Genomic DNA, 13,952 nt, shown 5'->3' with positions numbered 1-13,952 from the left:
TCATTATGCATACATCATTGCCAGTCTGTTTGACACACTCACTATTATAACCCCTGCTAACAAAGCTGGTATGCAACTTCTGTAATTCATCCTGGAAACCTTCATCCAAAACATTTAGTATGGAGATTCTCATGGTTTGACCCCTTACAATGTTAGAAAAAATATGGGGGGGGGGGGTGCAGGCTGTGTTCCTGTGTAGCAACTTATTCCTATAGCAAGATTTTCTATGTATGGTAGTAGTGATGTGTCCATCTGTTTGTTTCGTAATACAAACATCTAAGAATTTATTTCATTACTTGCTACTGCCATATCAAACTTTAAATAAGTGCTAAGGTTCTGTGTATACTCATAAAACCTATTGAGTGTTTCTATATCGCCATTCCAGATGAAAAACAAGCCATCCAGAAAACGGCGATAAAAAGGGATAAAGATGTTATATTTCTTGTTGGCAAAAATGTATTGATATTCCCATTTAGCGATAAATATGTTGGCGTAGCTATTGTCACACGTGGTGCCCATAGCTACGCCATCAAGTTGTCGAAAGTACTGCTCCTTAAAGACAAAGACATTGTTGTTCAAGACAATCTCCATGAATTTACTCCCCCGTCAGAGACCAAATATTCCTTTAAGAAGTCTACTCCTGTCTTGTTAGGTATTCCTGTGAATAGGGACCCAACGTCCATGATTACAAAGTAAAAATTTTCATTGATGGTATTTTCATGAAAAAACTGATATAATTCCTGTAAACATTTTTTGGTGTCCCATAGCACATATTTGTTTTTATTCAAAATAGGACATAAATGTTTTTCTATAAATACAGAAAAAGGGTTTGTGAGCCACCCATCACCCGAGACAATGGGTCTAAGAGGTTGGCAAACGGGATTTTTATGTATTTTTGGTATGCCCTGAATACATGGTATCTTTGGATGGTCAACTAAGCAATATCTAACTCTTCATTAATGGCTCTGGTATTCAGAAGCACTAATAATGTAGAGTTGATCCTATTCTTCATACTGCTTAGCTCAGTCCTAACATCACTCAGCATATTACTCATGGTCGTATCATAAGAACTAGTGTCCATGATCACCGTAGGCCCCCTTATCTGCTGATTTTATGGTGATGTACTGATTATTCTGTAACTGTTTCAGTGCTTGTTGTTCATTAGCACTTATATTATAAAATCTCTTTCTATGTACATCATCACAAAATAACTCATAAAGATCATTAGTACATAATGTATTAAAGGCTTCCAACAATGGATGTACTATCAGAGTTATGGTACTGGGTTTAGTAAAAGAAAATGATTGTTCAGTACCTGCATTTGATTGTCCATAAGTCATTTTTAACACGGCATTACGAATAAACAGTTTCAAGTCCAAAATAGTCTCAGCTAAGTCCGCCTTCTGAAAGGGTATGAATGTAAGACCCTTTATTACCTTCGGATGTGATGTAAGTTGCACTTGAGAAATATTCCATATCAATGACTCTCCATGGTCTTCGACATTTTCTTGATTGTTTGGTAGCCCTCACCCTCTGGAACATGTTTGCATTTTTGCCTGCTCCTGCTCCTGGACCGACTGCGATGGTAGCTGTTCTTCTGGCATATAAGAAGTGGCAGGCTCATAAAAGATCTTTTTTGAGGCTGTGTACATAGAATCTTTGGGAAAAACCACCTGTGTGCTAGACCCTTCATTCATACTGCTACTAGTGGCATTGGATGTTGCCCATGCAGATCTTATGGGTTCATCTGTTTTAACAGTGCTCTCCTCAGATTCACTTACTGATTGTAGAGCCCTGTCAATGTTCAAAGGTGTCACATCATTGATTATATCGATCGGCTCTTGTGTATTCTTGTCAACCTGCTGCAAATTCCATTGTACCTCACCCTGATGATCACAGAACTTCTCTTCTCAATTCTTGGGCCAACTGAAGACTCCGCCCAGTTGAAAGTCCCAAAAACCTCTTTCTATCTTTTTTAATTTCCTTTGCATTAGCCTTTTTTAGTAAAGAAGTGCAGCAGGTAAGGGTGATAAAGGATAATGAGGGAAATGTACTCACAAGCGAGGAGAGTGTGTTGAGCAGATGGAAAGAGTACTTTGAGGGGTTGATGAATGAAGAGAATGAGAGGGAGAGAAGGTTGGATGATGTGCGGATAGTGAATCATGAAGTGCAGTGGATTAGCAAGGAGGAAGTAAGGATAGCTATAAAGAGGATGAAGAACGGAAAGGCTGTTGGTCCAGATGACATACCTGTGGAAGCATGGAGGTGTTTAGGTGAAATGGCAGTGGAGTTTTTAACTAGATTGTTTAATGAAATCTTGGAAAGTGAGAGGATGCCTGAGGAATGGAGAAAAAGTGTTTGGGTACCGATTCTTAAGAATAAGGGTGATGTGCAGAGCTGTAGTAACTACAGAGGGATTAAACTGATCAGTCACACCATGAAGTTATGGGAAAGAGTAGTGGAAGCTAAGTTAAGAAGGGAGGTGATGATTAGTGATCAGCAGTATGGTTTCATGCTAGGAAAGAGCACTACAGATGCCATGTTTGCTCTGAAAGTGTTGATGGAGAAGTACAGAGAAGGTCAGAAGGAGTTGCATTGTGTTTTTGTAGACTTGGAGAAAGCATATGACAGGGTGCCTAGAGAGGAGTTGTGGTATTGTATGAGGAAGTCGGGAGTGTCAGAGAAGTATGTAAGAGTGGTACAGGATATGTACGAGGGTAGTGTGACAGCGGTGAGGTCTGTGGTGGGAGTGACGGATGCGTTTAAGGTGGAGGTGGGGTTACATCAAGGATCAGCTGCAGAAATCTTTACTTAAGAAGCCATGAGAATGAGTTATTTTTGTCTTCTTCTTGCCCTCTGTAGAAGCTGTGAAGGATCATATCTCAGAGGTCTTTCATAGGTTGACATTGGTCTAAAGAAGGCACCAATGTAGTTCCCTGTTGTTTCAATGTAGTTTTCTTAACAAAACTGACTACTCCTTTAGCAATCAATTTACAGATGAATGAACACTGCAATAAGACAGTTGCTGAATTAGATGGTGCTTCAGAGGGCTGGCCTAACAAAGCATTCAAGAATCACTAGCTAGGCTCGGTATCCACTGAAACACATGGACACAATCACTTGCAACAGCAACACAGATATTGAAGAAGGTGTTACTAGCATGCTGTTTATTAGCAGCACTAAAGTTGGTCAGGAAAATTTCAGAGCTTTAGCTAACAACTTTATATCATACCTCTCAACCTCATAGTACAAAAAGTCTGGACAAACCCGAAAATAATGGGGGGACAAGGCCCCCAATATAGGGATGCATTTTAAATATTATTCTCATAAAGTCAGGTGGTTTCCATGGTGGTACGGCGGTAGCGTTGTTACCTCACAGCAAGTGGTTCTCCGGTTAGATTCTCGGCTTGGCTTTGGAGTGCCTTCTGTGTGGAGCCTGCATGTCCTCCCCGTGGTTGGGTAGCATTCGAAAGACATGCGTGCGTAAATGGGCATTCCTTCATTGAAGGTTGGGCATCGAGCTGGCACCTTGACGTTTCATAAAAATCTACTGCCAATCATTAGTGGACCAGAGTTCCGCTGTGGTGACCCCTTACCGAGAAAAAGCCGAAAGACAAACAGCAACAACTCTCATAAAGTCAGGAAGTTGCTGGAATAAAAGGTATTGTGTTATAATGCATTTTTTGAAGGATATGAAATTTTAAAATGAAATAGCTGTCATTATTTATTGAATTCAAGCCTCACTGATTTGCCACAAAAATACAGAAAACCACAAATTTTATGAGGAACATGATGTACTGTTCTGAAGAAGTCCTATATGTTATTAGGACGAAAGTGCTCAACATTTTATGTTATCAAATAAATTTGCCTTTATCCTCAGTGGTTCTTCCCTTGGGGTGATTTCTCTGGGCATCGTTATTGCAACTTATATTCCATTTGTGATGATTGACGGTGATGTGTTTTTGGCTGCTGTACTGGTATCACAGTACTGCCACTACAATTTATTTTGGTTATCAACTCGAGTCACATGCTCATCTCTTTCATCTAAGGCCTTGCACCAATAGTCCATATAATGTTGTCTGGTGAAAGTCAGAAAACCAGTTGACTTTCATTAAAACACAAAAAGTCTTTTACTCCTTTAATTCTGTAAATCCTCTCTATTGAAAAAAACTTACTCATGGGCCCCAATCAAGCAAGTTACTTAAAGATGGAGGGGTGAAAGATCAGTAAAAAGCACAGAAAAATACACTATTCTTTATTTAGATCAGTGGCTTTAGTAACTACACCTGGACCAAATAATACTGTTGCAGCTTTTGGTAAACTATAATACACTTTGTAGCAACCTTCTTCCATGTTATTTAAGCAATCAAAGTTTTGTATTTTAAGCCTGTACATCATGTCCCTTTGTGTTAAATTCCCCGGGTTATAAGCTACAGAATTCAGTATGTTCTTTCTGTCATTGCCGTTTCCTTTTTTTTTTTTTTCTAATGCTAAACTGTTTCTACTTAGAATTAGTACATTTTATTGAGAACACCCAAACAATAACATGTTATTATTAGATTTCTTAACTTACAACTTTAGTTAATGATGATACCACAGCAAACAGACAACCATAAAAGGGAAAATGTAAATAAAATACTATCACTGCTTTTATCTTGCCTATACTGATATTTCTAATTTAAGAAGTAAACTATCAACCAAACAACTGATGCATATATAGTTTAAGTGGTAATAAAGAAAAAACACTACCTCAGATAGACCTGATAGCTCCTACGGTTATAAACTGATAAAATATCTATAATTGCTTCATTTCTTTCTAAGCTGGCATGTAAAAAGCATTATGAATGTAAAACAACAATAACTGCATTCCATTTTACAGCTTTAAGTGGCACACAAAATGACAATATTTCTGAAGGAAGATATTTTGTGATTCACCATGTATTTTCATAACTAAAATACATTAGTGCGTAAATGTATTTTTATCTTACTTACATTTCAGGCTTAAATTATACTGATAATAATGTTAAACATTGCACGAAAAAAATTATTTTCCACTCTCCATTATAGTTGTATTAGGTTTTTATTTATGGCTCCCCTTATTTACTGTAATTAAAAAGTGCAAAACCACAAAAAGCAGTTCTGTGGTGAGAAGACTTAAATACATTAGAGAACAGTTAATGACAGGGTGCACCCAGATTATGCTCCAATATTGGGAAAAAAGACAAATCAGTTAAGCGCTTCAGCAGATTGAGATTAACAATTGTTAAGCAACACTCTAAGTGTTGTTAAGCTTGGGTCTCTCATTAAGAAATGACAGTGCCGGCCATCAAACAACAGTGGCAGAAGACAAAACACATTCATTCCTGGCTGCTGTTTAATTTTGCAACCTGCCCCTGACTTAGTTTGAAAATCTTATCCTGAAGGCTCTTGCTGTCTGACACAGCTCACTTAGTTTTTTACAGCATTGAAAGCCAGCAAAACACTTCCTGCTATTTTTCTTTCAGTAACTAGTAGTACATGCAGCAGATAAATCTCCATGCGCTACACAGAATTATGATCAGGTCTCCAATCGTGAATGTGAATTTCAAACACATAATAACATGCTTATCTCTGGAAACTCAACCATAAGCCTCTATGTTATGCAGACTACAACAATGTAATGGTCTGGAGAAGTGATTAACTATATAATAATAATGATTCTTGCACATAGATATACAAGCACACACACACACACACACACACACACACCTCTATATATATATATATATATATATATATATATATATATATATATATATACATATTTGACATAGATATATCTATATCTAATATATATGCATATACAGCATTATTCATATTCATGGCCTATATATATATATATATATATATATATATATATATATATATATATATATATATGTCAATCTGGCATTTTGAAATGCATACATACTTCTGTGAAATTGATAAACACAGCTACACAGCTGGGTAAATCTATGCAGTCTGCTCCAAGCAAAACCAGCTATGCAAGTTGTAACTGCCCAAGCACTGTCCACAGTTTTGAAAGCAAACTTCAGCTGTGCACTGACCAGCCTTTCCAATAGAACCTGTATTACCAGAATTGTGAATCAGCGTTTGGTATTTGCAACAAACACAGAACTATTTTCCTCTTTTGCTAATGCACTGCCCAACATTACAGACCCACTAGGCTAGTAGCCTCTTTTCAGAGAAGAGCCAAGGTGGTGTTTATACTACTAGGGGAAATTTGGCTGGTGCACAGGGGCACGTCCCCTCCTCTTTTTCATAGGTGCCATGGGATCTTTTACAACCCCTTATGCTGCACTGTAGTGTCAGCAATAGCTCTAGAACCCACAGCCTTTTGCATCAAAGGTGACTGCACTACCTGTTGCACCACTGACACTGTTAAAACATGAAATTAAAGCACACTTCTGTGTGATGCCAACTCACCACCAGTAATGTGATCTACTTGTGGTACAGCCTAACCCGCTACCAAACTACACATTCAAATTACCTATAGCTGTGACATAACACTAGATCACCTAATTATCATATTACAGAAAGCAAGTATTGTGTGTGTGTGTATGTGTGTGTGTGTGTGTGTGTGTGTGTGTGTGTGTGTGTGTGTGTGTGTGTGTGTGTGTGTGTGTGTGTGTGCACCTGCCTGGATTTTTGCAGAATGTCCAAATGTTTGCCTCATATTTTGGTCTGTTCGTGTTAAAATGTGTGGTTTTCTGGCAAATCACGGAGATCTAAAGTCATTAAATAATGGCATACATTTGAGTTTCAGAGTTCATATACATCAGAAAATGCATGGCAACACAAAGCCTGTCACTCTGACAACTTTCTATGCTTATCAGAGAAATATTTAAAATCTGTCCCTAGTTTGGGGTCTTTATCTCCTGTTTATTTTAGCCTTTGTCTAGCTTTCTTGCACTAAGAGTTTGAGAGGTAACCACAGTACAGACTACTGTATATACATATGTATGTATACATATATATGTGGTGAGAGCACTCATGTACAACACACTGGAATAGCACATCTTAACAAAGTACTACAGAACACTGCCTAACTCCTCAGGGCTGAGTCTTTTAGGGTGCTGCCAGAATTTTGCATCTGACTACTGAATTAGTGCTCTTGATGCGTTTTTTGATCTGTGGTCTGTTGCTTAAAATGACGGCACATCTGCTTAAGCCAAATATTTAGCACTTTGCGATTTATGTATTCATATTAGTCTGTACGTTACTGTATTTTGGGGAAGCACACTTTTGACATAATGTGCAGCTGAGATCCGTCACATACCAATGATATGTCGTGTTTGAGGGCTCTTGTATGCTGCTTTCACATGTACTTGCCTCTTGCTTTACAGAAGTGCTAGGCTGCCCTGCTTGTGATTCAGAAATTATTTTTCCAGTGTGGTTCACAGGGTTTCTTCTTGATTTATATGATATTCATGGAGAAGGATGCCTGCCCTGTACTCTTCTTGTTTTATATGATATCCATGCTGAAGGGTGCCTATACTCTTCTTGTTTTATATGATATCCATGCTGAAGGGTGCCTGTACTCTTCTTGTTTTATATGATATTTATGTGGAAGGGTGTCTGTACTCTTCTTGTTTTATATGATATTCATGCTAAAGGGTGCCTATACTCTTCTTTTTTTATATGATATTCATGCTGAGGGGTGCCTATACTCTTCTTGTTTTATATGATATTCATGCTGAAGGGTGCCTATACTCTTCTTGTTTTATATGATATTCATGCTGAAGGGTGCCTATACTCTTCTTTTTTTATATGATATTCATGCTGAAGGGTGCCTATACTCTTCTTGTTTTATATGATATTCATGCTGAAGGGTGCCGTTACTCTTCTTGTTTTATATAATATTCATGCTGAAGGGTGCCTATGCTCTTCTTGTTTTATATGATATTCATGCTGAAGGGTGCCTGTACTTTTCTTGTTCTATGTGATATTCATGGCAGAATGTGTCTGTACTCTTCTTGGTTTTATGTGATATTCATGGTGAAGGTTCCCTGTATTCTTCTTAGTATATATGGTATCCATGTCAAAGGGTACCTGTACTCTTCTTGTTTTATACAATATTCATGGTGAAGGATGTCTGTACTCTTCTTGTTTTTATATGATATTCATGGTGAAGGGTGCTGTACTCTTCTTGGTTTTATGTGATATTCATGGTGAAGGGTTTCTGCACTAGTGTCTCATAGAGAACGCCTGCCTGGTGTGCTAGGCAGGGAAACATCATACTCTTTCTCCTATACCATCAGTTCAGGAAAAGGCTGCTCGAACCCTGTGTGGGTGCATTTCATAATGTGGCTGCCTGGTTTTATCTGCATGTACCTCGACTTGCTGCATTTTCCCATTTCACATTATTTCATACACCCAATACCAGGTGATTGAACAGCAGGCAGTACATGGCTACACTGTACTGTAAGTAATTACTAAGCAGGACTTGCAGACAGCCTTATGCAGCATACACCTACATGAACTATCTGCTGCCACCTAATCTCATGAGATCCATGCTGGATGATAACTGTACACTATATAGTCATACAACCTACTTCTTGTTCGGCTCTGTGCTGGGTGCTTTGTGACTGTATATTTTGCTTTGATATTCACATCAGACACAGCTATCTGCTCAGATGCAAGACTGCCAACATTTGGATATTTGTCTGTAGTTTATATTACAATGATTTGCTGTGTAGTTTATATTACAATGCACTGCTGTGTAGTTTATATTACAATACATTGCTGTGTAGTTTATATTACAATGCATTGCTGTTTTTCAGTGAAAGCATTGACCTTGAATACAGAGCATCTCAATGAAATCCAGCCTATGTGTACTCCCATTTCTCTGTCTGTAGACATTATGCTTGTATAGTGACCATAAACCTGAAATGAACCATTTTCTTCTGTTTTTAACTCCAAATAAGTCTCTTCCCTGGATTTCTGATTTCCTTCTCTTATGTGGTTTATTAAAATTAGCTTCTATTTTTAATGCATTCTGGTCATGGAATGCATTAAAAGCTAGTTGGATTAAGTCTTTATTCATTAGAACATTAAAATCAATCATTTGGATTCAGGAAAAAAGTACTTTTTAATTATATAGTTTGCTATTGAACATTTTAATAAAAAAGAGAAACTATATATATATATATATATATATATATATATATATATATATATATATATACATACATTAAAAACATCTAACTCTAAAGAGCAAAATATGATTAAAATAATGAAAAACAACACTTAAGCTGAAGCTCGAGATGGCTTTGGAAAATTTATTTTCTCTATGTAATTTAGGTTACAGTCCCTCAATTTATTAAAATAAATCTAAAAAAGAAAACTAAAATTCTAGTATTGATGTGAAGGTTGTTTTGCTACTTTCCCTTTCAGTGATTACAAGATTCTTACTTTTTCATAACCTGTAGTAGTAACTGGAAATGCTTCCAAACAGAGCTGATGCCTTTGCTTTCCATTCTAGAATAGTCTTTGAGACGATCATTAAGGTTAGTATATCTTGTTGTTTAGAAGAAAGCTTCTCTTGCATGCCAAGCACACATACTTCTCATATTAATTTCATTTCATCTATAAAAAATGTTATCCTACATTATCTTAGCCTAAGCACACCAATGCCTAGCTCTAAGATGTGCCCAAAACATACGTATACAGTGTGTGTCCTCTTGGTTACATCTCCAACAGAAGACTCTTCCTAACGTCTTTAAACAGCATTAGTTATGTTAGGGTTCCAGTATCCTCACATGTTAATCTGATACTACAGGACATCCATGTAATGTTTTTGCCACACTCCAGACTGATTTATGTCACGTTAGTAATTGTTTAACTTTTGTTATTCCCTTTCCTTCCAGCAGATACATATATGTGGTCCTAATAGGTTCATAGGTTCATACTAGGCTATCTGCCCTAGGGCATTTATAAGCCTAGCCAGACTGTGTTTGGCTTTCGCCACCCATTTTAAATTAATTTTGCTATGCCCTTTTTCGAGGTTAGTATACTGTGTCTCTGTCTAACAGTGATACCCGGGATAAACCTACGATCTCCCATCCACTCATCAAGATTCCTCTTGAAGAGAGTCAATGAGGGACTCTGCCTAACCTGGACTGGGATTTTATTCCAGAGTGAAGGGAGCCTCTGGGTTATGAATCTGTCCCTCCAGCATGTCCTATTTATTTCAGTGCTGAGGTTCAAGTCTCTCGAGTGCGTAGCTCGATGGTATTTGGATTTTCTGAGGTGCAGCATGTCCATTAATTCCGGGTTGGACATGGCTTTATATGTCAGGCACAGATCGCCTCTGAACAGGCGGTATGCCACTGAGTAGAGCTGGAGTTTCTTTAACCGGGCAGCATATGGCATCTGTTTGAGCCCTTTGATCCTCTTGGTGAGGTACTTTTGGGGTCTTTCCAGTTGCTGCAGGTGTCTGGTAAGGTACATCCCAAAAGGGGCATTGTACTCAATTATGGGCCTGATGAGGGATGAGTAAAGAGGCACGATGACCTCCCCTGATCTAGATGTGAATCCCTTCATGATTAGGTGGGCTATATAAAATGTTTTTCTAACCACTTTGGCCACGTGGTTGTCAAATGAGAGATTGCTATCAACTTGGGTCCCCAGGTCCCTAATTACTTCTTCTGTACTTAATGGATTTCCACCTATGTGGTAATTTGTGGGCACTTTGTTTTTGCCAAAGGGGATGACTATACACTTTTGGCATTTAGCTTGAGGCCATGGCTCTGGCACCAGTTGTCTGTTTCTATGAGGCCCTTTTGGAGGATGCTTGTGTCGGCTGGAGAGTCGATTATGGCACCCAGTTTGCAGTCATCTGCGAACTTGGTCAGCCACAGTCCTTCCGTGTTGGCCTGTACCTCCGAGAAATATATACCGAACAAGAGAGGTCCCAGGACTGAGCCTTGTGGGACACCACTTGTAACTGGTTTGGAGTCTGACATGGCTCCAGCAATTCTAACCATGTGGGTTCTGTCCTTGAGCCAGTTTGCAATCCATCTAGTGACATAGGGGTTTATATTTAAGCTGGTGAGCTTATCTATAATGCCCGAGTGGGGTATTGTATCGAAGGCTTTTATGAGGTCCAGGTAGGCTGTGTGGACCACCTTCCCTCGTCAATGGCCTTGGTGACTGTTTCAAAGAAATCAACCAGGTTTAAGAGGCAGGATCTGCCCTTAACAAAGCCGAACTGGGTAGGATCCAGTGTTTGTAGGTCCCCAATATCTTTATTTATGAGGTCCATGATGATCCTTTCCATAGCTTTGCAGACCAAGCTAGTCAGGCTTATGGGGCGATAGTTTCCAGGATCCGTTGAGGCACCACCTTTATGGAGAGGGACCACTGTTGCTGTACGCCACTCTTTGGGCACATATCCTGTAGTAAGGCTGAGATTGAACAGTAGTTTTATGTTTGGGTTTAGCTCTTCTTTGAGTTCATGTAGGATGCAGCCCGGGACACCATCTGGTCCCATTGATGCTGTGTTTTTTGCTTTGGAGAGGGCGGCTCTTACCTGAGCATCTGAGATGTCAGGGGGGCAGCACTCTGCTGGGATAGATATTTGCCCTTTTGGTGGGAGGGGGGAGAAGTTTGCGCTGAACCTGTCAGCTAGGATGTTGGCAATGTCTGTGGGTTCAGTGTATTTTTTGTCATTTTGGACTAATTCTGAGCATATCTGGGAATTACCACCCAGGTTCCTAACATAACTAAAGAAAGCCTTGTGATTATCCTTAGTGTCCTGTGCAATTTTTCTCTCGAAGCTGGCCTTAGACAATTTTATGTGTGCCCGTAGTTTTTTGCTAATACTGATCAGTGATGCCTTCCCTTTTTGGGATTTTGCTTTATCATTTAGTAGCTTCCTCCTTCTATTGTATAGTTTGTTTATGGCTGGGGTCCACCAGACAGGACGTCTGCCTTTGGAGGATTGGGTCTTGGTTTTATTTGGGATCGCATGATCCATGCATTCCTGAAGGTGTTCATAGAATGCGTTTATAAAGGATTCTGCGGTCTGGGCTGTATTTTCCACAGGCCCAGGGGCTTTGAAGGATTCCACCTCAGTTTTGAGGAGTGTAAAATTTGCTTTAGAGAAGTTTTTCACTGTGGTTTTCTGGGCAGGGGGTGGGGTCGGGATGTGAATATCCAGTGAGATTAGTTTATGGTCTGATCTTACCAGTGAGGGATACACTTCTGGTCTGGAGCATAGAGTCCCCATGTTGGTGATGATCAGGTCCAGTATGTTTTCCCCTCTTGTGGGAGTGGTAACAAGTTGTTCCATAGCATTTGAGTTTATAAATTCTAGGAACCTTTGGGCTAGGGTGTTGGAGCTAGAGTAATGCTCCCAGTCTATGTTTGGGTAGTTGAAGTCACCCAATATAATGGTGTTTAGAGAGACCTTCATATTTTCCAGTGTTCTCAGGAAGGCCGAGTGGGGTTCCTGGGTTTGGGAGGGTGGTCTGTAGCAGGCTATAAACTGGAAGGCAGTTTTACCCACTGTTAGTTGCACATGGATAGTCTCTGATGCTTCGTGGTTTGCCACCAACCTGGAGGTGTGGGTATCTTTGATGAATATCGATACTCCCCCTCCTTTTGTGGTTCGGTCCAAGTTTTGGGGCGAAAAGCATGGTATGAGGTATAACCTGGTAGTGCTGGGGTGCTCTCGGGAGCCCTGAACCAGGTTTCTGTTACTGCACAGATATCGATGTTCTCCATGCTAAGGAGAGTTTCGAGTGCGTGCATCTTGAGGTTTAGACTTCTGGCGTTGAGTAGCATTACTCTTAGTTTCTTATCCCTTGTGATACCTATGGAGGTGGGTTTGTCTTTTGAGCCTTGCCTAAAAAAGGCACTATGGGGGTAGCAAGAGCCTTTGCCAATATCCGAAAGCCCAGGGGTGACAGGTGCAAGCCGTCCCTAGCGAAGCATCATGGCTTGTCGAGCATATCATCCCAAGCTGACAGGCATTGGATCCCCTTTGAATGACACCAGTACTTAAGCCAATTGTTGAAATTGATCATCTTGTCTTCATATTGTGGCATCATTCTTGGTGAGGGTAAGATGCTACTCAAGGTCAGGGTCATACCGGCCTGGGCTACATGCTCAGAGAGCTCCTTTATGTCTCTTTTCATGTAGTCCAGGGAGGTGCGTCTCAGGTCATTCACACCAGCATGGACAATGACTGAGTCATATTTGTACTTGCCTTGGAGTGACCTGAGTGCTTGTGTTATGTGGCGGATCCTAGCACCCGACAGGCTGCTCACCGTGACCCTCTCCTTGTTCAGCCTGGTGGCGGGACGCCAGTGTGCCTGACGATAGAGTCACCTATTACAAGTATATCAGGTGTGTTGTTTAGTCTTAAGGGCTGTGACTGTTTGGCACACTGGCTTTGTGAGATATGTGTTGCACGTGTTTTGTTTTGGGGTAGCGGCTGCTTGGGTGTCTGCTTTGGAGGTCTCTGCTGCTTGGCAGATCTTTATTTAGAGCCTCCGAGTATGTTTTTGTGTGATTATGTGTTTGGTTTACTGTCGTGGTAGGTCTATGTGAGACTGGAATTGTAGTGAGTATGGTTTCCTTCTCCTCCTGACTGGTTATGCCAGTACTGAGTTGAGAGAGCTTAGCCTCCAGTTTGGCTATATGGTTGCATCTCTCACATGTGTTGGAATTTGTTGGGAGGAGGAGAGGGTTGTCTGTGTACATGAGGCAGTTGTAACATTGCCTCAAGATTCCCAGATTCACCAGCTGGACCGGAGAGGAGACTGACAACTGACCTTTGGACATGCTAGAATAATATTGGGAATTCCTTAATAATTGAAAACCAGGGCCAGTGGGGAGTGAGGGTGTAGTGCTTTTAATTTTTAGTGCTGACTTATATAATTGCTTTAGTGAGCAAGTGCCAGGTA

The sequence above is a fragment of the Protopterus annectens genome, chromosome 17.part0 (genome assembly GCF_019279795.1).
Source record: "Protopterus annectens isolate FY-2018-M chromosome 17.part0, PAN1.0, whole genome shotgun sequence".
Lineage (NCBI taxonomy): Eukaryota > Metazoa > Chordata > Ceratodontiformes > Protopteridae > Protopterus > Protopterus annectens.
The sequence above is the reverse complement of the archived record's forward strand: the minus strand, read 5'-3'. Positions refer to the sequence as shown.